The 27,563-nt window shown below is 41.8% G+C and overlaps 1 protein-coding gene across 7 annotated transcripts in view; it reads left to right on the plus strand.

Annotated features, from left to right (window-relative positions):
- DISP1 (dispatched RND transporter family member 1) overlaps positions 1 to 27,563 on the plus strand; it is a 170,687-nt gene that overhangs the window by 84,495 nt on the left and 58,629 nt on the right. The window contains exon 1 of one of the 7 annotated variants that reach the window (XM_037128316.2): positions 24,692 to 24,895. The exons of the other annotated variants lie outside the window; for them this stretch is intronic. The gene's annotated coding sequence lies outside the window, so the exon portion shown is untranslated. Of the gene's footprint in view, positions 1 to 24,691; positions 24,896 to 27,563 lie in introns of those variants that run through there. 7 annotated transcript variants of the gene reach the window in all.

A 27,563-nucleotide genomic window follows, 5' to 3' on the forward strand; every position in this document is an offset into this window, starting at 1 on the left:
GATTATTTTTATATGTTACTGAAATCATAATGTATAATGTTTGTCACAGTGTTTTGGTTGATAATAATAGCAAGGCCATGCCTTTATTATTAAATATCTTGTGTTACAGAAAACCTCTGAAACTTTTTGTGTGACCTCGTTGTGCAAAAGTTATTCACTGTATGTAGAATTATTGTCACTCATTATTTAAAAGCATAAGCGTTAGGTATTATTTCATACATAATGTACCCACCCACTTGTCAACATTTATCGAATTGTGTGTTGAAAATCTGTACACACTATCGCGTGTAAATTATACTTAAATAAAGTTGAGAAATAAGAACATGATGGAATTTTAAAAAACATAATTAAAATACTGTTAGCATCTAGTTTTGTATATTTCTTTAAAAACATTTTCCAGTTAATTTATGGGGCGTTGGCCTGTATTTCTAAGACACTTTATGAAGCTTCATAGGAGGCAGTTCAGCGAACCTGTCATGAATGATTTAATTTTGAACTTAATAGTCTGGTTGGATCCAGAAATAATGAGGCAGCCCATTCCCTTGGGGAAGGGTTGCTTAACATCTACAGCTTTCACTTTTCATTTGAGTGATTTATATTTTTCAAATACGGACCAGCTTTATTATATTTACTTTTCTGTATTTTCAGAGGCTGAGGCACTTGGTGCCTTATTTAACCTACACACGCCTTTAAAAACTTGAGAGTGTTCACTTTGGCTTTTCTTCCAAAAACTGCTCCATGTGTAATCGGAATCATAAGGCTATATCTTCTTCCATGTAAGTCTTAAATCTCCAGAGTTAGTAGTGCGTTTTTCCTGTCACTCTTTGCTTCTGCTTTGTGTCTTAAGGTGTCGCAGGAGGATGACTGCCACCTGACTTTCATTGACTTCGTTCTTTGAGAACAAACATAAGCTTTGTGGTTAAATCCTCTTTGTTTGTGAAGTTCTGGTCCCTCTCTCAGGAATTACAGCTTAGAGTAGATGCAAGAAATTGAACCGCAGGGACGTAAACGTTGTTTTGAGTAGAAAAGTCTGCACGAGCTGATATGTTATAAAAATTTAAGCTGGTATCAGAATGTCTTTTTCAGAGGGGGTCAGGAGAATTATTTTCTGAAAGACTGAGGTCATAGAGCAAGCAGGCTGCTGGGGAAGGGAGCACAATTATTGAAGTATCAGCTTTGTTTTCACGTGGCATAGAGTGTTGTTTAAAGCGTAAGCGTGATTCTGTGGAAAAACAAATGGAAAATCCTCGCATAATTCATACCTCTTGAAACCCTCTTGCTGAATTTTCAGTTTAATAAGAACACGAATAGTTATTTCAATTAAGGAAAGGCCTAATTGCTGAAACCATTTTCCATGGTGGTAGTAGTATTTCCATTTTTAACAGGTAATGTGTTTGGGTGCATTAGGGGTTTACATCACGTTACTTTCATTCCCTCACATCTGCTGTAGATCCGAGCTCAGCTTTGGAACTGATTTAAATTAAATGATAAAGTTAAGTGTTTGGACCCCGATCTAGTTTATCTAAGCACACGACTGACACAGGGTTCGTTTAACTTTTGTGATATTTAATCTTTAATGTTTCTGGAGAAAAGACTTGAATATTTTTTTAGAAAATAAATCGTAAACACCTTTTTAAACAGCTTCCCTTTGAAGTAACACTTTATATGAATATAGTCCTTTGCTTTTTATAGTTGATTTCTGCAGCAAGGCCTCAAGAAATCCAAAGTTCACAGAAATTGTGTCTAAAAAAAAATACGGTCTTCCCATGTCGATGTGCTGTGTTCTGAAATTTTCAACCTATCGACTTTAGCAGGGGAAGTCAAGAAAATTGAGTCTGAGATTCTAATGCAACAGTTTTAAATGTTATTTGCTTGCATTGTCTGCCTGAGAAAGTTAGAACATGTCTTAGGGGATGAATTATCACTTGCGATTTCCAAGGGAGTGAAATGGTTGAGTCATGAAATAATATGGGCACTGAATCATATGGGCTCCAATATTCAGAGTGAAATCTTTATTGTAATTAGATGTCCCCATCTCAAAGGGTGAGGCTCTTATTTTATTTTACATTATTTGGTTTAAAGGAATAAGATAATTTAACTGGAGCAAGGGGAACTATAATGTTAAGTAGTACTACACAGAGCTGTCTGTTGCCTGAATCCAGTTTTACAAAAAAAAAAAAAAATTGTTTGTTTTTAACATCTCCCTAAAGGTTTCTGACTTTGAGTTCAAATGACTTTACTGTTAAGTTTAATAAAAGGTATAATGTTATATGATGTATAGTTAGGCAAATTAGTAAGGTTAATTAAAGCAAGTAATATTCAGGTAGTTTAGTTCTTAAAATCCCAACAGGTTTACATGTAACTTTGGTTTTCGTGGACATGAATCCTTAGTATTGAGACTGGGTGCACAGTGGTGGAGAGTTTGGGGATCCGGATTGAGACTGCTGAGGTTTAAATGTCTGTTTGGCCGTCTCCTCACAGTGTAGCTCGGGACAGTCTTCCTCAGCCTTCATTCTCTTGTTGGTGAAATGGCAGTGATCACAGCCCTTGCCTCTTGGTGTACGAATGAGCATTAAATGAGGTGGCGTGCATGAAGCGTTATTTACGTCCCGCATACACCAGCACACGGTTCAGCTGGTTTGGATCTCCCGTGTCCGCAGATGAGATCCCTAAAAAAGAAAATGCGGTCGGCGAGTGCTATGCACACTTTGACATCTCTGCGCGCTTACTGTGTTGATTCTCCGTGCTTGTGTTTTCTTCTTCTGTTGGAGATGCTGTTGAGTGATGAATTCATCGGAATATGGAAGTAGTGTCCCTCCACAAATATGCCAACTGGATACTGTATAACTGGATAGATTGAGAGGCTGGCACTTGGCTGTAGTTATGCTTTAAGTTAAAGCAGCAACAACCAAAATAACCCAGAACATCTTTTTTGAAAAACGCAACTTTTTTTTTCTAGAGCAGTTTTAAGTTCCCAGCAAAATTGAGAGGGTACAGAGATTCCCTATGTACCCCGACACTCCACACATGCACAGCTTCCCCCATTTATTAGTACCCCCCACCCCAGAGTGGGGCATTTGTTATGAATGGTGAGCCCGCGTCCACCCATTTCCATCACCCAGAGCCCGTAGTCTTCATCAGGGCTCACTCTCCGTGCCATCTGTTCTGTGGGCAAGATGATGTGTGATGTCATCGTGTGATGACAGGCATCCATCATTGCAGCTTCGCCCAGAGCATTTTCACTGCCCGGAAGATTCTCTGGGCTCCGTCTGCTCATCCTGCCCCACCCCACGACTCCCAGCACCCAATGGTTGTTTTACTGTCTTCAGAGTTTTGCCTTTTCCGAAACGTCATAGAGTCGGAACTGTGCAGTACGTAGCCTTTTCAGGTTGGCTTCTTTCACTCAGGAATACGCAGTTAAAGTTCCTCCCTGTCTTTTCATGGCCTGACGGCTCTTTTCCTATGAGTGCTGAGTAATATTGCGTGGTCTGCATGTACCACAGTTTATTTACCCATTTATCTACTGAGAGACATCTTGGTTCCTTCCAGAGCATACTTTTAAGGCAGAATAATAGCTCACCTGAAAAAATAAAATAAGTCACTATGGAAGTAGTGAAGTACGACCTCATTCAACTGCAGTGTGGTCCCGATTAAGTTAACTGTGGTCTCACTGTGAACTATGATCTCAACGAACATCACATGAACAGAGTGATGCATGAGAACTGAAATTGGAGGCATGTCTGGAAATCTGGGCAGTGGTTCAAGGGAGGTATAGGGCCAGGGGAGAGTGTATATTTGTTTTTGTTCTGTCGTTATTTTGAAAATGGGAAAATAAGAGCATATCTGTAAGATGATGGGAATGAGCCAGTTGAGGGGGAGATTTTTATGAGAAGATGCGAATTGTTTGACAGTGTTCCTCGGTTGGTGGGGGGGAATGGACTCTAAGACGCAAGCGAAGAGGTGAACCTTAGAAGCAGAAGTGAGAACCATGGATTTTTAGAAACAGGTCCGACGGCAGGGACTAATCCGTGTACAGCTGCCAGTGGATGAGGAGCTGCGATGGTGGCCCGAGTGGAAGTTCGGTTCTGATTGCTTGTATGGTGTTTTTCCGTGGAACAGACAGCCAGGGCATCAGCCCAGCGTGAGGATGGACAAGTGTTTTTCAGAGGTTTGAAGAGGTAGGGGAAGGTATGGAATAGTCATTTAGAAGAAAAATATAAAGTATTAACGAAAGTGACTAGAGACAAAAGTCGGTTTCCTCCCAAGAATGAAAAGTCAGACTGACAGCACACTTTTTAACACGTGCCAGAAGGCTGTGGAATGATATCTGAAGGAACAGATGACGAGGAAGAGTGAAAAGAAGACATTTTGGGACCTGCAAAGACTGAAGATGTATGTTATTCATAGATTTTTGCAGAAAGAACTACAAAAGGATGTGCTTCGGCTACAAGAAACTTGAACCTAGATGCAAAGTGTAAGATGCAAGAATCAATATGAGCAAAGAAATGGGTAAATACTTTGCTATATATAAATAAGCATTCACTGTAAAAAGTAAATAGTAAAATGTAAAGTTGTGTATTTAAATATATCTACCAATACAATAATGGGAAAAATTTGGAACACACATTTCAAGATAACAAAGTGCTTAAGTTGTGTTTTTCTGTTTAGGATACTGAGAAAACTGAAAGCTCTACCAGCTGCTTTCAAAGAGCCTCTGTGGTTTAAGCTTTCTTTGTGATTGCTGTTTAGATATTTTAGGTGTAATGTGGCTTTTTGAAGCTAAAATTGGAAGGAAAAAAATAGAAGGTAAAAGAAATATTGTGTATTTTTTTCCGAAGGAGAAGGTTTATTTAAAGGCGTGAATTTCAGAAGAGGTCTTAGGGGAGGATCTCAGTAGAATATGCATCAGCTTTCCACGTGTGTCCTTTCAGGGGTGTGGTGTCTACTGAAGGGTCAGTGCCAGGGCAGGGGGTCATTTGTCCTTGCAGCTGCTCATGATGTCAGCCATGGTGTCACTTCACCTGGCCTTGTTGCTTCTCTGGGCCAGGAGCTGAAACACAGCTGAGGCCTCGATGTTATTTGTCGGGCTTAATGCTAAAGGGATTGGTCGTGCAAGGGCTTGTATGGGACTGTTAGGAGGTTATTCTCCAGCCCCCTTGCTCCTCCTCTCGGGGTAGGGGGTCTACCACATGACTAGAGACGTGCAGGGGAAGACAGGTCAGGGGAGGCTCTGAACCACATGACCAGGGATCTGCTAGGGGAGGAAAAGGTCCCCCTGGGGGTGAGGTCCCACCCTCCAATACTTGTCCTCCCAGTTTTGCCGGTCACTAGGCACTCAGAGCTTTCCGCCCGGGTGACCTTCCATACTTGGCTTATCTTTCCTATTCTGCTCATGTCCGACCAACTGCCTACTACTATTTCATTCACCTCTCAAGGATTCTTGGCTCCGAACTCTTTAAGGGAAAGGAGTGTAGGATCTCTTCTGTGGCTGCCTCCTGCTGCAGGGGTCCCTGCTCTCTGTCTGAGGGACAGTGAGGCCTGGGGGTGGAAGGAGGTGTGGTGTCTAGAGGGTAAGGACCAGTGCTCCCAGAGTGGAAGGGCTTCCAACCGGGTGGAAATTGTGTTACAAATGTTCATATTATTGGGGCAAAGCCTAGAATAACAAGAAGCATGACAAATGGTCTGATTAAGGGAATATCCAGGTGAGGTTCCTGGGAGGCCCCTGGGCTGGCCAGCCCAGATTTTGGGTGCTATTTGCCCCAACTAACAAGTAACATCTCTGGTGATAACACATTCAGGATCCAGTGTATAGGTGGAAAATAGAACTTTGAAGACAGTTAACTGGACTACAGTCTAATGTCCACAACTGTGTATTATAGATTCTATTGACACATAATCTTTTCCCCAAAATCACCCTCGTTTTTATCAGAGTCAAATCAAAACCATGTATTTACTGCATTAAGTCCAGTTTCATTTTGGCCTGATTATGTGCATAAACATGATGAGAATAGCATTTGGTCATATAGGCTCTTTTAAATCTGGTTTGCTGGAATCTCATAAGGAATCTCCAGATTGAGCTTTAATTTGCCTCGCAGAGCGAAGAAGCCAAGCTACACAGTTGTCATTGGGCTTTTTCAGGCTTTGCCTGCAGTACCTGTAAGTTTGGGTGAATTCCTCAGATTCTCGAGGTTCCCAAAGTGTCCTGAGATTTTTTCTTTGCCATCTTCCAGGAAAGCAACCTTTGCCCCTTACCTAGGAAGACAGCTGTGAACCATGTAAACAAGCAAGGTGCCAGGCTGTCTTTCCAAGAGGCTTTTGACAGCTCCTGAAGTCAATCTTCACTCCGTAAAGCTTTGCAGTACCATCCAGGGTCGAAGCATGTCTCTCTTAGACATGATATTCCAGTCAAAGTCTTGGTACCAAAGATATTTGACTTCATCTTCCAAGTATACTGAGTGTTATCACTCTAAATCTCTGACTTAAGAGATATGAATGAGACACATTCCCAGGCTCTGAGATATTTGCTTAGAAGCCAGGGAGGGGATCTCCCTTGTGTTGATGTCTTGTGTTTGGGAGGTCCCTCAGAAAGAGACACGTTGAGTGAAAAAACACTGATTTTTTAATTCTGTGTGCTTCATTGTCTGCATTGGGATCAAGTAAAAGCTGGTATTTGTTCTGTGTGCCCGTACAATGCAGGTCCCTTTGACAGAAGACTAATCTGCATGTTCCTTTCCCCAGTCAGGAGGGACGAGGCTCCCAGATGTTAGCAACAGTCTTGTGTCCTTTATGCCGAGGTTTATACATCTTTGGAAATCACTTGAAACATAGAAGGTATTTGAGCACCTGCCAGTGTGAGCTTTTTAATCTGTTTTATTCTTCCAAAATGAAAAAGTATTCTCCCAGATTGAAGTCTGAGTTATCTGTTAGATAGAAAATGTATTTCTGTGAGCTTCCTAAACCTTTATTCTTAAGTGATCATCAGACTTCCACTCCTCATAAGTCATTACTAAGCCATTTCTGAACTGTACCATAGATGCTGGTTATATACTAACATATTTGTGGGCTGTTGCAGTATCATTTAACATGTTACTACTCTCAATATTCAAAAGAGGCTAAAAGCTCACTTCTCAAACTTTTTTTTAAATATACTTTATTTTAAAAAATAATTCATCTTTAGCCTATTCAAGGACTTGTATTTTGCCTGATAAAGTGACTTCTAATCATTCAATTATACTATTGGAATATTTTACTTTTCAAAGCTATATTTTACTGTGTTACTAGAAAAACAAAATATATCGTGGCTGCAAGTGATGTTTGCTGGCAAATGCACGTCATACAACTTATTTTGAGACTAATTTTATTGCCTTTTTAGATGAATATTGTATTATTAATATATCTTTAAAAAGGAATTAAGAAGCTACCATAAACTTTTTTGGGGGGAACAAGCTGGAGCATAAAAGTGCAAACATGAGATGGATTTTGACATATGAAGTGTTCTGTTGGGTTAACATTTTATTTTACAAGTAGTGAAATAATTTAAGAAATATTTCTTCCCTTCAGCATTCATACTAAATCGAGCTAGTCTGAGATGCGTATTAGCAATGCTCAGAATGGAAATACACACCTGTGGGGGAAAACCACGTCACGGTAAATATGTTTTCACAGCTGTGTGCTAACGTGGGCTATTACAGACTGCATTTACGGAATCATGTAATGAGCCTCATTTTCAAACAACCATTAACTTTGGCTTAGAAATGGCTAATTAAAGAATAACTTCATTTTTCAACACAGGCTGTATCAACAATGTCTAGCATCGTCATAGCTATCTAACAAACTCTGAATGCATAAATTTGATCATAAGTATACGTTGGCTAATTTCTGAGGAAATAGAGACTTCTTGTGAGATTATTCCTTATTTATAATTTAGGCTTTTCATTGCATGTAATGCCCACTCTCGGTACCAGACTGAGTTTCCATTAAACTTTATTGCACTTACATGGATTCCTCTGTCATGCTTTAATAAAGTCACAAAATGACTTAATTGGGCCTCTGTGAAAGCTTCCTTTATCATTAGTAATTCCATTTATTTCATGGGGTTATTAGTCTTGGAGAACTTGTATGACTTCATTCAGATTTGCCCTAGAATATGAGTAAATATTATTTAAAAATTAACTAAGTGTGAGTGAAAGCACATTTTAACATGTGCTCATAGGACTTCGAGGGTTTAAAAAATGTTTAATTCAAAAGCATAAATGAGTTATTATCACTAACTGTGTTGCTCTAGGTTGTCTATAACAGAATTGTATCTGAAGATGTGAACAGGCAGTGAGCAGTTTCACCCCTTTGGTATTAACTCATGAGCACCTACTGTGTGTTCTGTTGAACTCCGGAAACACCAAATGGAAGGCCTCTTTCCTGCCCTCAGATAGACCACTTTCCTTCCAGCTAAAGAGAATACCAAGCATCCACTTACAATTGCTAGCACTTACTTTTTTCAGACTTGCAAATGTATTTACCATATGGATAGTGATATCTTGATTATACCCTAAATTTTTTTTAGACCTCTCTAAGATGGATACTAAGTTATATAAGAGGGCCAGGAAAGAGAATATAGAGATTGACCATATTTCCATTTTTCCTGGAAAAAACAGCTCTAACAGCTTTGGCAGTCAGTAGTTTTAGCCTGTTGAATTTAGTTTCTAAAGCTGAATGGGGATTCGTGGGCATTTGGAGTTAATTGTGGGTTAATTGCAGCAGGTTTTGACGTCAGTTTTTTTCATAGCACTAAATACGGTGACTAACATGTTACAGGTACTTCATAAATACGTCTTAAATTAATGGATGAGTACATAAGAATTGATAAAATAGGTAAGGAGGAGAGCCTTTTAGCGGAGGGAGCGGAGAACTGAGAAAGCAAGAGTGTGAAAAGGTTTGTCAGTTTAGCCAAGAGAGGGGGTCGGGATAAACCAGGAGTCTAACAGAGCAGCTTACACTTCAAACTGAGTCACGTTAGCTGTTACCACGGGAGCAGCTTCTACATCAGCCGGAAACTTTTAGGAGGGCACATACCAGGCCCCCCCCCCATCCGTTGGATCAGAATCTCCTGCTGAGGAATGCGGGGTGTGGGGAGGCGGGCAGGGCAGAGACCCAAGCACCCTGTTTCAGTGGGCCTTCCAGGCAGACTCATCAGGGAATATCTGGAAGATAAGGGATTCCATGGAAGAGAGGCTCACTAGAGTCATGTTCAACCGTAAGTGCACGATTTAAGGATTTGACGACCAAGGACAGCTGTGCAGGAATTATTAATCATGGAATGTACAGAAATAGAGATGTTTGTTCTTCGGCGGAGTAACCTCAGGTTTCATCTTTGTGGATGGAAGGACGCCCACTAGTTTACCCAGAAGTAACTGGAGATTTACGGTTTATAAACTGCAGTGTTAATGTATTGTTACAGTGGGAACAAACCTACCTGGAACCAGAACAATGTACTTTCCACTTGATGTGTTTATTCCCCTAGAAGATAAAATTATAAACCAAAGAGGGAATTAAACCCAAGGTACTTGGACATTCTTAAGCATTCTTTATTTTAAAATCAATAATCTAATGATTTTGCTTTCTCCACAAATTATATAGGAAACTCTCATTTACGTGGCTGATAATGACAAAAATGGCTATACTGTATTTTTCCCATTATATTTAGTCCCCTTATACTCCACTCCCCCCAGCAAATAAAACAGGTGTCACTACGATTGCTCATGAATGAATTAATGCTCTCCCATATGATTCAAGATCCCACTGACATGTTTTGGAACATGTTTACTTGGACTTGTCTTGTGAAAGGTATTTATCAAAAGCCTATTTTGTGTTAGGTACCACACTGGACACTCAGGTGCAGACAAGAGACACAAGAGCACTCTGGTCAGCACGGCAGCGTAGGTCTTATTTCAACACCATCCTCTGCATGGCAATGACAATATCAAAGAGAAAACTAAAGTGACATAGCCAGCCTCAAAATCAAGACAGAAATCTCAAAGACCATTAAATGATCAGAAGTAGAAAGTTGTAAGTAGGACCGGGAATGTGAGCCTGCCGACCTCCTGCCCGGAAGCAGAGAATTGCTCACCTGCTTCTCAGGAGATGGGAGAGGAGCCAGGCCCGTTGCTTGGAGGATGGAGTGGAAGAGAGGAGAACCCTCCAAGCCTGATTTCTGTCAGTGTCACCGGAAGCTAAAAAATTTGCAAGCTCTGCTAACTGGTTGGGCCCTAGTGAGACTGGAAGCTGTATAACCAAGTAGAGAAAGGAGGACGAAAATAAGTCCAGTGACCAGAAACTGAGTCAAGGTTTCTGCTGGGTTTGTAATATCACTAATATTGCTTTAGAGCTAACGTTTCAAAGTGTTACCTGCACAGTTATCGTGCTGACAGGTGTATACAGTCACATTAGGAGAGGGAATAAGAGTTCATGACCCCAAAAGCAATTGGCAGGAAAGGGGAAGAAAGAACAACCAGGTCAAAACGAAACAAAAAATACCTCCCATTTAAAAATGAGCCAAAACATGTGTTAAAGAAAAGGAGGGGGAAAAGAACATAAATTCACTACTGTGCAGCTCTCTGACAAAGATTATAAAATAAATATGTTCGGTATACTCAAAGAGCAGAGGGGATAATATCCCAAATTTTCCAGAATTGATGGGAGAGGTGAGTCATCAGATCAAAACTGTTGATCTGATGACTCACCTCTTAGTACTTTTGGAGTACACAAAAGTGTACTCCAGGTACTAAGCTGTAAAGAAAGGCAAATTTACATCTAGAAATATTGCAGTAGAAGAAACATAAAGAGGAAATATTAAAATGACCAGGAGAAGAAGACCTTACTTAAAGGAATGGCACGAGACCTACAATGGATATCTCATTGGCAACATAGATGCCAAAACACAGTGAAGTATGGTGACTTCAGAGAGCTAAGGAAAAAAAAAAAAACAGTGCATAGAATTTTATACCCTGCTAAACTATTACTCCGGGATGAGAGCGAAATGAAGAAATTTTAAATATGTAAAATAAGAGTGCTTATCATTTATATAACCTCCCCAGAATAAATATATTTTTAAATGTACTCTCAAAGAATAGACATTGTCTCAGAGGGAGGTGTGGGAGAAATTAGAAAATAATACTGAAATGGATTAAATATGTCTGGGAAGTACAGGAGTCATTTCTTGTCTTTGAGAATGTGTGAACATGACATGTTCAATAATAACCTCAATTTTAATTACTCCAACTACAAAAGTACAAGCTCTTAAGACACTGCAAATATCCAGTATGTGGTGTAGACACTAGTTGTTTGGTAATCAAAAGAGAGAATGATCTCTGTGAGTCAGAGTCGTCTAAAGAGAAAAAAGAAAATTGAGCTGTGCCTTGAAGAAATGGGTAGATTCTGCTTTGCCGATCTCATAGGAGCATTGTGAGCAAATTACATATATGTAGTAAAGTTCAAGACTCGTTTTGAGGGTAGGGCAGCCAGAGATGAGGTTTCGTGTAGGAGGGTGTTTGGAGAGATTGTTTTGAATCTTGTGGAACCCTCTGGTAGGCCTGGGGTATCTCTGTATTGAGCGAAATGGGACGGCATCCTTTTTAGTTGAGTATTTTTGCTGGGAAACTCTTGTCATTTGTCTTCTGTAAGTGAGCAATATGCATTTCTTTAAAGCGTAATGGACTCAGGAAATTTCTTTTTGTAAAATTCTCTGTTCTCAGTTGTGTTTCCTTCCTTCCTTCCCTCCTTCCTTCCTCTCCCTCCCTCTCTCCCTCCTTCTCTCCCTCTTCCTCTTCCCTGATGATTACATAATTTGAAAGTTTCCAGCTTCTTGTCTTATTTTAACTTCTGGTGGAAATCTGGTTTTCTCTTTGTCTCTTAGTTGATCTCTAGATAGAATAAAGGCTGATTAGGGTTCATATGAAATAAGGGAATCATAATATCAGGGAATATCTTCCCTAAACCCGAGCCTGTTGCAGTTTCCACTTTGAATTGTCTAGGAGGCAGAGGTCTCTTTGCAACAAAGAGCCTAGGAGACTTGAATTGTCTTTGCTTCAAGTATAAAACTCTGTAAGGCAAGGTGAAGGAGCTCCTAAAAGGAGGTGTGCCGATACCTGGTGCCTTTTTAGCTGTTGTACCGATGAAAGAGATTCTTTCCACGAGAGGGTGAGGTGGTGGGTACCAGCTCCAAGGAGTAGCAAGGAATGGTTCGCAGGCCCAAGGAACCTGACCCTTCTCGCGAGCTCATGAATGTGCTTTCGCCAGGTTCCCGTGTCCAGAATTATAACGGAAGTTTCGGGGTTGTAATAAAAACCCAAGTTGGAATCTCACGAGCTGCAGTGGCCAAGAGGGCCCGGTCACACTTGGGTAATGATTCTGTAGGTGTGGGTCATATGGCCGTTGCCTCCATTTGTATTTCTTTCTCCCAATGAATTGTGTAGAAACCAAGATGACTACACCATTGGATTGCAGTATAAACCACCTAATTCCCCCCCCGCCTTTCCTATTTTCAGCTTTAGACTCTTGTGCTCTGCCTTCTGTTTCCTGTCTGATGCTCAGATAGCTTTAGTTGCTGTCTGGCCTCTTTTCCTCCCGATTGTTTGATGTGCATGTCTTAAATTTATCATGTTGATACCAGGGCTGTTTTCCATTTCCCACGTTCCTTTTATCCTTTGCCGGTTACTTCCTCTTTCTCTCCCTCTGCTCTTTTATTCCTGTCAGCCTCCGCTTCCTCATACGTTGAATTCTTTTTCTACAAGGGGTTTCTTCAAGTTCATGATAGGGGGTTGATTCGTGATTAATCAAATTGTTCCTTTTAAGTTGAACGTATTCTCAGGGCTTCCTAGACAGCGGAAAAATAAAAGCCAATCACACTATATTCATAAGCCCCGGTAACCTTTTGTTGAACCTATTGGGTTATTTTAAGTTTCACTGAGGAATGTGAGCCAGGAGAAGAGCAGGGTCCCAGCATGTGTTTCCCCGGCTGAGCGCTGACGTCTGAGGCAATGGGGACAAGGATGCAGCCGAGCCACCATGTGCAGTGAGGTGGCCTGGAGGTACGAGACAACCTGCAGGACTCTGGGCCTGAATGACTGTACAGCAGGAATGTTAAAAAAAAAAAGGAGGGGGGTACTTGCTGCCCTGGCTGGAGTGGCTCAGTGGATCGAGTGCCACCCTGTGAACCAAAGGGTCGCCTGTTCAATTCCCAGTCAGGGCACATGCGTGGGCTGCTGGCCAGGTCCCCAGTGCGGGGCGCTTTAGAGGCAACCACACATGGATGCTTCTCTCCCTCTCTCCTTCCCTTCCCTCTTTCTAAAAATAAATAAATAAAATCTTAAAAAATACTTAAGACACTGTCAACTGTACTTTAATGTTTTGGAATAAAGTGAAAAATAGTGATTGGAACTTAGTACATTAAATAGATTTATTTCCACACTGAGAAAAATATCGCCTTCACCCTGTCTCCTTGGTTCCTTGTAAGTCATTTGTATTCTCTTAAAAGGTTTACCTAGGGAATGGTTAGAAATGAAATATAAAATTAAGACTGAATTATTTTATGAAATATTAAAGAATTAAGTAAATAAATTAATGGACCACATTTATTTTTGTGGATAAAATAATTCGCTTTCATACATCAATATGTTAGCTTACATGTGTAAATATAGAGTGGAGATGTTAATGTTAGACTCCTATTATCTAAAATACAAACTTCCAAATTGCTTTATTTGAAAAAAAAGTTGGTTCATAAAATATCGAATTACTCTGATTACATTCTTTTGTTTGCTTAGCAATAAGATGTTGCCCTTGTAGACTTCCCTTTCCTCTGTCTCTGTGCTTTTACTATTTAATGTTTAGTGTTAAAAAAAGTTATAGGTTAATAGCGTTAAACATTCAGCAAACAAATAAAATAGGAACTTTTTACTGGCATTCATTTTGGGGATGACTCATAAAGTTTGAGATTTAAACACCCTTTTTTCTGTATAATCAGTGCATTCCAAGCCAAGTGGAGAAAACTTGTTTCCAAATTTGTACTTGAAAATGGGCATAGTTCATTTAAAAAAAATTCTAAACAAAGCAAGAAAAAATGGGTACATCCTTGTATAAATAACACTGTCACCCGCATCTCTTTCCCAAGCCAGGGCAGACTTAACTCTGCTGCCTGGTGACCCAAAGGAACCGTTAAACCCTTTGGCTGTGACTGCTGCTCTTGCTCCTTAATTTGGAGTTCGTCTTGATCATAGGGACCAGAATTTAAATTTTTAGAAGATACTTTTAAAAAATAAAAATTCTTTTAGGGAGACTTGTGTAATTCTGCAGGTGAACTTCTCAAGTACAGGGACCAGAACCCAGAACCCATTGTATCACCAAATACAGATGTAATTGCCTTTCAAAGTACAGCAGGCCAACAGGGTATTCGTTTTATGCTTTGAAGTTAGGAATCAGGAAAAATTCTTTGTTGTGGTCCGGTGAGGTCTGTACCTCATTACTAATTGGGATTCAAGGTTTTTTATTGACTAGTTTAAGGGGTTTTGTCCTCAGAGACAAGATGACCAGGACGCCAGGATCTTTCTTCCTTTTTCCATGGGCTCACCTGCCCCTCCACTTGCTCTCTTGAGAAGGATATAGTTATCTGTCCCTCTGAGAATACAACTGTAAGTACTGTCCCTGTTGCAGCAGACAGGCTGAATGATCTTACAAAACTGAGTCTTTGACAGTGTCAGAGGTTCATGTAAAGGACTTAAGGTCACAGGAGCAAAGACTGAGCATCTTCCACACACTCTCGGCTTTATAAAACCTGAGCTCACTGTGGACACGGTGTTGGGTACCGGTTGTCAGGGCGTCAGCATCCACGCCAACCACCATTGCGGTGTAACCAGAGATTAGAAAAAGCAGTTATTTCCAAAAGGTGTGCTTCTCTGATCCACCTAAAAGGTGTCTTTTAGCTTTCTGCAAGGTCGAGGATTGTTTTAGAGATTAGTAACAGTTTTGCTGGTTTCTACTATAGAGGTTCACAGCTTGCTCCTTGATGCCGGATTTGACTCCTTGTGAAGCCAGCAGGGCGTGGACGCGTGTTCTTACTAAGGCAATTCCACTTGGCAGGGGAAGGCATGAACCGCGACTTGCCTAATATCCCGCAGGGGTGGCAAAGGGGAGCGCGTGATGTTTCTTTGCTGTGACCGAGGGCTGTGCTGACTGGGTACTGCGGGAGGGAATGGGACTTGAGGATGGTAAGGGGAGTACATAAGAATTCCTGGACGCTGACCGTGGCGTCCAGGAGAGCAAAGACTGCTGGGTGACTCAACAAAGCAGATGCCTTCACTTAGGACCAGAACAAAGAGCTTACCAGTTTCCTTTCTCCACCTCTGTTTTTTCAACCTCTCCTCTCCGGTAGCATCGGGCACTTCCAGTGACCTCCAAACACCGGTGTTGTCGAGAGCATCATGACACCTGTCTTTTTTCGGTTTTGCTGGAAGGCAGAGGCCACCTCGGTGCTATCCTGAGGTTCCTCCTAACTTTGAACTCTGATACAGTGACCTGCTTAATAAATAACGGCGTGAGCTTATTTTGTCGTTGCTTTGTAATCAAAGTAACCAAATGCCCATCTCCTTTGGCACCAAAGCCGTGCTCGAACCAAGGCTTGTTGAGTATTCGTCATGGTCATTTTCATTATACATTTTTTTTGGTTATGAAGGAATAGAGATGTTTAAATTCAATTGAAACACTTCCCCCTAATGTTATCAAAAGTGTTGTGGTTTTAAGTCATTTGAGTTCCTGAGAACAGATTAACAAAGCACTTGTGGACTTTTCTTCTCCAAAGACCTTGAAGGCTAAGGAAGCCTGGGGCAGGTTTTCTTTGAGTCTTTCGAGGACGCGGAATCTACATCAGAGCACAGACATGGTGGCTCGGAATGGTCTCGGGGCAGCGGCCTTGTCGGGTCAGCAACCCTGTCAGGTCAGCTCCCCCCGACTGGAGCTTGCTCAGTCCACACCCAGCCAGGAGGTGTGTTCTGTCCCACAGCCCAGGGAGGCCTCCCACTCTGGGCCCGTGATGACCAGCTGGACCGCACCCAGCTTTCAGCCCCGGGGGGTTGCCACAGGTGTGCCCAAGATGCCTCGTTGTCGGGAGGCCAGATCATGGAGCGTATCCATCGCCGTGGTAGTTTTTGTCCCCATGTTTTTTTGCTGAGCTTTGTGACGTGCTGTCTTTAACAATGTTAAGATAACTTTGATCTTTCATGACCTAATCCTAGTTTCTACTAATGTATTGGTTTTAGAGAGATAGTCCTAGTTTCTGATGAACCCCATTTATAAGTAGATATTTGTTGAGCCATGCCTGTGGTTTAAGTCTAAACTGCTGCTATGTTGGAATATTTTTAAAGGTTTTTGGGGAGACCTAAGTACAGTATTCTAGTATATTTCTTGCTTTCTTAGGTTCTGATAAAAAAATATCCTCTCTGCTTTCTCTTTTGTTAGTACATTATTTCTTATTTCTTAGCAGCCATCTCGCAGGTTTTTATTCCGATAAAAAAAATATCCTCACTGCTTTCTCTTTTGTTAGTACACTATTTCTTATTTCTTAGCAGCCATCTCACAGGTTTTTATTGCATATAAATAACTTTCTGAAGCCAGACATAGCATGAATTTTATCATTTTGAACTGTTTGAACTTGCGAATAACTAAAAAGTCTGTTTTCAACCTCTAACACAACTCCCGCTACATTTGTGAAATACCTGACCCTAATTCTATCTCAGAGTCTGGGTAGTTTAAGGTCCCTTCCCTGCCAAAAATAACACGACCACATATTACAAGAAGTATAAATAGATAAAATAGGATTAGACCATGCGTTTGCTTTCTTCCTCACAACTTCGTGTGGTATGGGGGAACGCGTCATGTCTCGGTGCTGCTTAATCTCAGCCTACAGCAGTGGAGAGGCGTGTGTGCGCAGGTAACACGCGTTTTCCTGCAAAGTCTGACTTTTGGAAAATGAACCTGCAGGTCTTTTTATTTCATGACCTAAGGAAAGTAAGGATAACTTTCTCCGTAAATATCAGAAGTCTGATTTACAGGAAATTTCAATTTATTGCTCACAATCCCTTTGAACATAGGCATGCGGCATTCATGTAGAGTCATTTAAAGTTTGGTAATAATGCAATGAAGGTGTTAAAATTTTCGGATTCGGTTAGAGTTAAGACACAGAGGTCTTTGCTCTAGGCCTGGAGCTCATGCTGGGGGCATCTGCTACAAAAGGGAAACACCTTATTTTGAAATCCTAGGTTGCAAACCAGAAATATTTTGGAGGCGCTCCAGAGCCTATGGGTGTATTCCGCTTTGCTTTTCAGTCTTCGAGCATCTCAAGATTATACTCTTGGACGGTCTACAGCTCAGTTATTTTGTTCTGGCTGAAACAACCCAGCTTGTTTTTGATAGAAAGCTATCAAATCTGAGCCTCTTCTCTCCCCTAAGACATAACACGTTCCTCCCACTTGGTGTGGGACAAAGACCCCCACGTGAGCTGTTTACACTGCTCACGCGTGTCAAGGCACAGTGTCCACCAGAATTCCAGCGTGCGACCTACTGTAAAGGAACCTGCTTGAGTCATTTTCACATTTTTTAAAGGGTTTTTTTAATAGTAATTTTTTTGTTCAGTTAGGGAGCACTCAAATTTTTTGTCTACTTTTTGTATTGCCCAGTGAGATGTTTTTTCACAGAAAAAAAAAATAAGACTACCTTTGTCTGAAAGTTGCTAATCTCTGTGCTTCCTGCTGTAAAGTATATGCCCTAGCATTTAATCTTCATTAAAATTTTTGGCACATGTATTAATAAGTACATTTCATTCTGGATGACCATAATGAAATGTACTGGATTACAGTGGACCCTTGAACAACACAGATTTGAACTGTGTGAGTCCATTTATATGTGGACTTTTTTCAGTAAATACATATAGTACTATATATGTATTTTCTCTTACCATTTTTAATAACATTTGCTTCTCTCTAGTTTACTTTATTGTAAGAACACAGTATGTAATACGTATAATAGACAAAATATGGTTCATGTGATTGGTGAGGCTTCTGGTCTACAGTAGACGCTAGGGGTTCACTTTCTGGGCAGTCAGAAGTTGAATGTGGATTTTCAGCTGCACCCAGGGCTAGCGTCCTGAACCCCTGTACTGTTTAAAGGTCAACTGTAGTGATAGTTTTTTAATGAAATCAAGTATGAGATATAATGAATAAAAATTAAGTTTCCCAGATTCACCTATTTCCAAGACACTTTATCACAGAAATCATAATTGCCACAATAAAATCAATTGGCAATTAAGCAGAAAGCCTATTAAATTTAATGGCTCACTGGGAGGAAACTCTTTTATTTGTTTTCATTGGTTATGTTATTTCTGCTAACGCCAAGGACAATTCTACTGTCAAAACAAAACACAAAGAAGTTTTAAAAGCTGCCCAAGAATAGGCTTGCACAGCAGCTGCTGGAGTGACCTCTACTGGTTCAGAGAAAAGCAAGAAAGGCCAACTGCTGACATCTCTTCTTCTTCAGCAGCGATCAATGCTCAGAATTTAAAAGCAGAGAAGAGTGTAACATTGCAGTCATACACGAAGTATATTGAATGTTGGCCATTGTTTCTTACCCACAAGCCGTGCCAGAAGTGGTCCTTGGGGCCCCTAGCAGTCAGCGGGAAAACAGGATTGTGTCTACTGAATTTTATTTTGCAGACTGCATTTCAAAATTACATTTATTCTGTTTAATAAGGGACATATGAAATAGTAACAAACTGTAAACTGTCATTTTTTTCCAAGCAGGTACTGGGTGTTCCTGAGGGGTATAAAAATGGCAATATAACAGTAGAGTTTGTGTGGTAAGATTAGGAAGGTAAAAGAGGTATACAAGATGACCAGGCTAAAAAAATTAATGCATGCTGGGTGCATCGGAGAGAATTAGATGGGAGGATTTCTGGTTTAGGCAATCAGGGAAGGCTTCCTGGAAGAGATGTCATTTTCCATATGCTGTAAAGAGTGGATGGGGCTGTAGCTGTTGGAAGGGTGCACAAAGGCCATTGCAGGTAGAAGGAATGGCCTAAGTGCTGAGGGGGTGGGGACGAGCTTGTTGGAGCAAAGCACGTTGTTTGGCAAGGGCACTGAGTAGGGCCGGAAAGGGCCCCCCCCACCCCTGCGTCGGAGGGTCTTGCAGGCCCTCTCAGGTGTTTGCACCTCATTGGTGGGCGTGGAGGAGCCAGTGGTGCTCTCTGGGCTGGGAAGCCGTAGGAGGCCGGCAGCCCTGTGTTGCCTGGATTGGAAATGCAGGAGGCTGCAGGTTGGGTCGTGTTAGTAAGTGGTTGCGGAGATCTGAGGGAAAGGGGTGCGTGGAAGGTGGGAGAGGGGACGGAAAGGAAAGGATGGGCGAACGGCACAATGACTGGTCTTGAGAACAAGTGAACAGGGGTGAGTGGTGGTATAAAGGTCAAGGGCGACCCTCATCCTAGATCACGATGCAGCATCTATCAGACGCTCAGTAAGTAAATATCTAACTGAAACTTTGGGGTTCACGAGACAAAGAGTAAACAGAGAAAAATCAACTCATTAGAGGATGATCAGATAATTGATATTTGAGGTTACGGGTTGGAGCCGCTGGCAGGACATACATATTGCAATGTCCATAGAGAGCTGACAGGGCCGAAGCTGCCGTTCAATATTCAGAAATCACACTGAGTAAATATAAATGCCCCCCTGAAGCTGCCTTTGTGGGGTATGGATTTAAGCTGCTTATTGAGAAGACTCAGACCCTCCCCCTCTTTTCTGCCGGAGATTCAGACACAGAAACCTGCTCTGGAAGGAGAAGGGCGCCCCCTGAGCCCGATTAGACTTAAGTGTGGTACCCAGGAGGGCTTCAGGCAGGCAGGTGCCTGTTAGTTAGCTTGATAACCCCCATGTCCCCTCCTTTCAAGTCCCCTAGCCACATGCGGTCCCCTCTTCCTCAACTACCTGTAAATCGCTCACTGTCACTTCTGAAACCTACTGCCCCCTCCCCACTCCCTTCTCTGTCCAAAATGTCCTACGTACCCAGTACCCAGTGCCCCTCACGGTCTTTGGAATTTTCCTGTCTATGTGGACCCCCCCCCTAGGAATGTATTAATACTTTGACCTTTCTGCTGTTCATCGGTCTCTGTTCATTTGGTTCTCAGCCCAGCCAGAATGTGGAGGGTGGGAGGAAAAGCATTAATGTTTCCCCAGCCCCCGAAGACCAAACGCTGCAGAAACAGAGGTTGGAAGAGACGTTGAAAGGGATGACACAGGCAGGAAGCGCAGAGCAGAAAGGACAAAGGACAACAGCCGTGGACACTGTGGCCGAAGGTTCAGAACAAGAGAACGCAGAGGATCTGCCAGGAGTAGAGGTTAAACAGGCAGAGGCTCTTCGAATAATAGAAACAGCAAGGAGAGCAGGGTGTTGCCCGTGATGCTGGGAAATCAGGAAACGTAAAGCAAATGAGCATTGGGGAAGGACCATTGCAATTATCTTGTTTTTGCTCCAGGTTGCTTACCCAGTGGCCAGTCTTGGCTCCAAAATCGCTAACTCAGTGTTGAATGTATCATCTCTTCTCAATCAGAATTTGAATAGTAAAAACCGGAATTTAGTTTATCTATTTGCAGAGATATCCAAATCCATAAAAACCAAATTCGCAGTCAGCAGGGACCTGTGAGGGCACTGCATCGAATCTCTGGGTGTTGTAAATAAGTGGTTATAACCTCTGGGTTACGTGACTAGTTCAAGGTTACAGAGCCTGGTGAGAGACAGAGCTGAGATTGGACTTCAAGAATCCACTGATTCCTGCCCTGGCTGGTGTAGCTCAGTGGATTGAGTGCGGGCCTGGGAACCAAGCAACCACGGTTCGATTCCCAGTCAGGGCACATGCCTGGGTTGCAGGCCAGTTCTCTCCCTCTCTCCTTCCTTTCCCCTCTAAAGATAAATAAATAAAATCTTAAAAAAAAAAAAAAAAAAAGAATCCACTGATTCTTGAGCAGCGTAATATTCTGGGCTGACGTCTTAAGTGCACATCTAACAGCCTGTATTCCAGAAACACTGAAATACTATGTGGAATATCATCTGCAAAAGTTCCCCATGATTCCTTTTTCTGAACTTGCACTTTCAAATGGCTAAGCTGTTGACATGACCACACGAAAGAATGATCTTGCCAATATTTTAAGTGACTCCACTGTCCGTCCACCTTAGACCACAGTTTACTTGTTCATCACTGTTTTGACATTTAACACACACACACACACACACACAAGGATTAATAGATGGGACTTTTAAATGTTAGTAAATATAACAAAATCTAGAATTACATTTTGAACTCAGTTCAGAAGTGAGTTTGTGAATCAGCAAGCAGTTGATTTGTTTCCCAGTTTTTAAAAAGTACCGAGTGTTGTCTTTCCCTCTCCCCAGTTCTCTCTCTAATAATAAAGAAAGAAAGATTCCTAAAGAATGTGTTCTGAGAAGAAAAGGGATATCATTTTCAGAGAACATGAGAACTTTGGTAAAGTTACCAGCATTTTCCTTTCTACTCTAAATAATAAATTGAGAAATGTACTGAAGCGATTGGAAATAACCCTATTATTTATTAAATATATTCTATGGGACAATACCTAAAGTGTATTTTACATTCCCTATTTTTACACAAACCCAACAGTTTTATATAAAGTGGTGAAAGGTGCAAATCAGTAGCCTATCCAAAAACGTAAGTTAGAATTTGAGAGTCTCCGAGTGGGGGAGTTCCGGTCTTTGGTTTCCGTGACAGCTGGCCTCCTGGGAGGAGTTTCTCAGAACCTCGGTCTGCCTGTCCTGCAAGGACAGGCACAATGAGATGGATTAGCTGCTTCCATAAACTAAACCAAAGGAGTATTTGAATCATCAAAGATTCTTAAATACCTCTGCTTTCATTTTAATTCTCCAATTCCTTTTCGGGGGACTTCCCGTATTACAGCATTCGGCATTCATGCGGTATGACATCAGCATAGCCTAAGATTTCGGGACCAAATCTTCTAATCTATTTTACCTGATGAAATGCATCTCCTTTTCCCGCCTTCCCACTTGCTGCGGTTTTCCTCTGCGAGACTGGCTCTTTCTACCCTCTGTGAGCTCATGCACGGCCTTTAATGCGGGGACTCTCGGAACGTGGGTGGGTCTCGGGCCAGCGGCAGCAGCATCACCTGGAGACTTCCGGAAAAGCTAATGCTCAGGTCCTGCCCAGGCCCTTGGAAGCCAGGGATGGGGCTCAGCAGTCTGCCTTCTAGCAGGTCTTCTGGGAGATTCTGATGCACGCTCAAGTTTGAGAAATGCTGGGCAAACAGCTGGAAATTTATACCTTCCTGATTTTTTTGAGATGAGTATCTATCTCTACAAACTGTAAAACTCACCATGACAACATGTACAGTTCAGTTGCCTGTAATGTATTCACAACCACCACCACTGGGATACAAATCGCAGAGCATTTTTATCGCCCGAAAGCCACTCCCTGTCTTCTGTCCTCACCCTCGAGTCCCTGGCAGCCACTAATCTCCCTTTTGCCTCTTTGGATTTGACAATTCTGGATATTTTCTGTAAATGGAATCACACAATATATGACATTTTGTGTCTGGCTTTCAGTTAGCATAATATTGTCAAGGTTCATTCATGTTGTAGCATGTAACAGTAATTCATTTTTTATGGCCGAATAGTATTCCATCATATTGGGCAGACACGTCTGGTTTATCCATTGTTCTGTTGATGGACATTTGAGTGGCTTCCTTGGCTGTTACGAGTAATGCTGCTATGGACGTGTGCGTATTTGGATTTTTACGAACGTGTTTCCAGTTAATTCTCTTTATCTGTGGTAGTTCTGTTTCCTAAAGACTGAATTGGTGAATCCTGAGTCATTGCCTCACAGGGAAACACAGGCTTCAGTTACCACGAGTTTCTGGTCACGTTTCTGACAACCAGTGGATACGCGTCCGTGTCTAGTGCACGCGTCTGTTTAACACGTGTATTTTCTCCATGAGGCCCATCACAGCCTTCTTGACCTTAGGGGCACTAGATGGCCCTGCACATTACGTTTTGGGGCTATTTTAGACAGTGAAGTTACCGACAAAAAGCACAAAAATGTGGGAAAAGTGGCACTACCTAGTCTGCGAAAAGAACGCTTGTTGACAAACTGCTGAAACGCGAGGGCGGAGCCACCTGGGCGCATGCTCGCGGGACTCAGGTTTTTCACCCCTCTGTGCACCTGCGCGGTTGAGCACCGCGAAAGCACCAAGAAGGTTTTGCCAAATAAATGTTGGCAAATTTGCAAATGCAGACTCCACAGAGAGTGAAAATCAACTGTACTTAGGCGTGCAATTGCTGCATCATATGGTGACTCTGTTTTGAATTGTTTGCGGAATTGCCACATTGTTTTCCACAGTGGCTACATCATTTTACATTCCCACCATCCATAGATGGGGTTTCCAGTCCCTCCATGGCCTTGCCAACACGTGTGGTTTTCCTTCCTTATTTCTGGTTATTGCTATCTTAGTGGATGTGAAGTGGGATCTCACTGTGGTTTTAATTTGCATTTCCTTACTGATTAGTGATGTTGAGCATCTTTTCATGTGCCAATTAGCCATCAGTGTATTTTTCTTTGGAACAAGGTCTGTTTCAAAACTGGTTTCTTTTAGATTGGGTTATTTGTCTTTTTATTATTGAACTGTAAGTTTATATATATATAATGGTGCAAGCCTCTTAGATATGTGATTTGCAAATATTTTTTCCCATTCTGTGTCTTGTCTTTTTGATGTACACAATTTTTTTTTTATTTTGACAATATCCAATTGTATCTATTTTTTTCTTCTATTGCTTGTGCTTTTGGCGATATTTTCTGTAAGTCTGAAAGTGCCATCATATAATTAATACAGCCTGTTAAAAAGAGTTATTTGCACGCTTTTATTAAAGAAGTAGAGAAGAGTTAGATTTCACGGCGTCAGTGAATGACCACTCATTTGCCGACGGGTGGCGTATGCAAATGCAAAGCATTTGTTTACAGGTATTTACAAGGACTGTGTGTTGTGGCTGTCCCGTCACCCAGGCCACACATCCGTTAAGGCAGTGCCAAATTCATAGAGCAGACTGCTGTGTTGTTTGGGAAAACTGAAGAGAGCACTTGTAACTCTTTTAAACAATACTTTCCTCTTTAATAAAGAAGGCTGTTCCTCCTTGGGAAACTAGGAACTCTCTGCCCTGAAAAGCAGGGGCTCAAAAGCCATTTGTGAAAGAACACAGGCATCCCCGGAACTTGGAAATAAACGCCGGTTGGTGTTTATTTGTGTTAGTTTAAACGTAGTAGCCCCGCGTGTCAGAAAATGGAAACGGCGACACTTAAGTTAGTCTAAGCAAGCAAATAATATCAGCTACCATGGCTTTAATCTACTAAGTAACTTGAAATCCGAAAGATCAAAGGAACGTATAACTAAAAACAGTCCCTTGTGCAATTCCTCCGCAGAGGCAGGAAAGGGCTAGAAATTACATGTCACCTTCATATCCTGGCGCGCTGACCTCGTGCTCCGATCAAGCCCCTCTGCACGCCAGCTGTTACCATTATTAAGACCTTGCCCCTAGGGGTTAAGTAGGAGAAAAACTCCTGCCCTATCGGAGAGCAAACACTGCAAGTCCCAGCCCCTCGCATGCCTGACTCAAAGCGAGCTGCGCGTTCTTGTCATTCAGCCTGTCCCGCCGCCGCCGACTGCAGCTCGCTCTCCCTGGGGCTGGGCTCCCGCAGCCTGTTCGGGCTTTTGGAACCGCGAGCGTTGGCCGGCCCAGCCGAGCCAGGGAACTCGCTGCTCTGAACATCGAGGTAAATACCCTTCCTCTTGCGTCGCTCTCTCTGCCAGTTTGTGATTTGGGGAGAATTTCTTTAAAATCTGAACTTTGTTCTGCGCTTCTAGATTTGGATTCAAAACTCCAGCTCACAGTTTCTTATTCAGTGTAAACCGGGAATCACTTCTCCATGCGTTAAAATGCGATGTTTATTGGAATATAGTCTAGCATAGGAAGCTAGGGCAAGGCTGTTTGTTTCTTGGGAAGGTTTATTAAAATGGGCTTGCTTTATGAAGCTGGAGGGAAACCTCAGCCTTAAAGCAGTTTCCTGCTTTGAGGTTTTTCTTAAACCACTATCTAAATCAGAGAAGTTTAGAAATACAGGCTTCTCTTATTTCCAGTTGGTGGCAAACTAGATGCAGAATCGGAGGGATCACTTTAATCACTTTTGTGAATCAAATCTTGTGAGGAAGTAGTAAAACATCAGCATTTTCCCACCTATGAAAACAGAAGTCCCATGAAGATGACCACTTGGGAGCCAAGCTTCCACGGCCAGTCTAACGCCGAGCAGGGCTCGTGTCGAACGCACAGTTTGGCACACGTCTTCCAGTTGTGTTCCAGTTGAGTGTCTTACGGTGCGCCGTGTGCGTTTTGATTGTAACACAATTGAGTCCAGTTACAGTTATATCACAATCGCACTTATATTGCAACTGGATTTCCTTCTTAAAGTGGAAATCAGAATATATTTGCCATGTGGACTTTTGCTTAAAGTGAGAATGGATGATTTATATGTAGCTGGCAGAAAAATTCAGACTAGTTTAACTTGTGAATTATTTGTGTATCTGATAGTGAAATGTAAATTTCTTTAAATTACATAAAATTGCATAAAACTGAGGTATTTCATGCAAATCACTGACTGACCAATGATGACTTTCTTCAGTGAAGATGCAGAAAGAAAGAGACAGCATACTTTACAATTTGTTAAAATTTCATTTGACAGGTCTTCCTGCTGAAAGAAAAAGAATGAAATATGTTCTGTTTACCCACTAGATGGTTTTTAGAGATGATAGTATTTTTAATTTTAAAAACCTCCAATTCCCTTTGATGGTTAGGAAGTCACCAAACTCCATAAATAAGCTCTGAAATAGTGTTTCACTGGTACACAGTGGGGTCACTATTTCCCGTGGTTTTAATGTCTGCTGACACATTTCTACTTTTAAAAATGTTACAGTGAGTAGTCTTTTTTGAATTACTTTATTTACTTTAAAATTTTGCATTTCTAAGAAAACTATCTTAGAATGCTTTCTTCGCCCAGATCTTGAACATTGAAATATTTCACTGGCTCGTACTTCACTTGTAACTCTGTTTCAGTGCACGGGAAGAAGGCAGAGTATTTTGTATGCTTGCCCTGCTTCACATAATTACATCTTAGGCCCGAGTTACATGAACTGTGAGCATGAACCGTTTGCCTTGATTATGAAAAATATATAATGTTTAAGAACCTCAAAGGATTGCCCTACAAAGCAGTTTAGAAAATACATGTTACTGGGTGAAAAAGGTGAAGGGATCAAGCAAAAAAAAAAAAAAAAAAAAAAAAAGCACGGACCACAGTGTGGGGGCTGCCAGAGGGGAAGGAAAAGGGGGTGAGGGGGGGTAAATGGTGGCAGGAGACTGGACTCTGGGTGTCGAGTGCATGATGCCCTGTGCAGACCTGCATAGAGCTGTGCTCTGGAGGCCTGTGTGGCTTTATCCACCAGGGTCCCCCCAATGAATACAGTAAAAAATAGGGAAAATACATGTATGCATGTTAGCTTGCCTCAGTCCAGGAGATGATGTGTGTTATATGATTGATTCATCCAACATTTTATCCAGTCCCAATCGGCTTTGTAATTTTTACTGAACCAGTCCACCCTTGTTAGCTAGGACTGGGGAATGTGCTCTCCAGTACCGGCTGTGCCCCAGCTGGCCTTTCCTTCCAACTGCTCTGACTCGGGGGCAGGAGCAGAGCTCTCGGATGGGAGAGGTCCTCCCAGGCAGCGCAGGGTGGGTGAGGGGCGTCCCTGGCACGTGCACCGTAGGAACATTCCCTAGTTTTAAAAAATGTGGGGATTTCTGGTCACATGCTACCACGAGACATAGACAAGTGAACTGCTTGGCCTGTTGGCCTTTTGGAGAAATAAAAGCAGAGCAACTATAATAAATGAGAAAAGCGAGACTTGGTCAAGAGGGGGCCTTTGTTCTCTTTATCTTTATTTCAATTCTTTTATCGTTTTAGTTTCCATTAAACAGGCTCACTTTTACAGACTCACGTATTAGATTGCAAGAAAACTGTTCGCGGGGAGCACTGTAGGTGCGTATTATAGGCATACTAAATAAGGTCGTTCGCCTGCTTAACTGGAAAGTAGGATTTAGTTACCTTTGTGAGCAAATGGGAAACCCCGTGTGAACAGTAAATTTAATGGCAGTGCATCTAATGTGCACGAGAAAGCAAACAGCAGAACTCACAAGCATTTATAGTGATAATTTAAGTGAGGAATAGGAAAAGGTTTCTGAAAGGTAGACCCAGGCTCTTGCTAAGTTCATTTACTGACCCAGTTCAAGTAAGAAAAAGAGTCAAAGTTTGATGTGTTCCTGAACTTAAAATCTCAGAGTCCTTTAAGTAAATGGATGTCGCTCCTTGGGTTTGACACGAAAACTTTGAGAGC

Source organism: Artibeus jamaicensis, unplaced genomic scaffold, assembly GCF_021234435.1.
Source record: "Artibeus jamaicensis isolate MK-2021 breed Jamaican fruit bat unplaced genomic scaffold, CSHL_Jam_final scaffold_754, whole genome shotgun sequence".
Taxonomy (NCBI): Eukaryota; Metazoa; Chordata; class Mammalia; order Chiroptera; family Phyllostomidae; genus Artibeus; species Artibeus jamaicensis.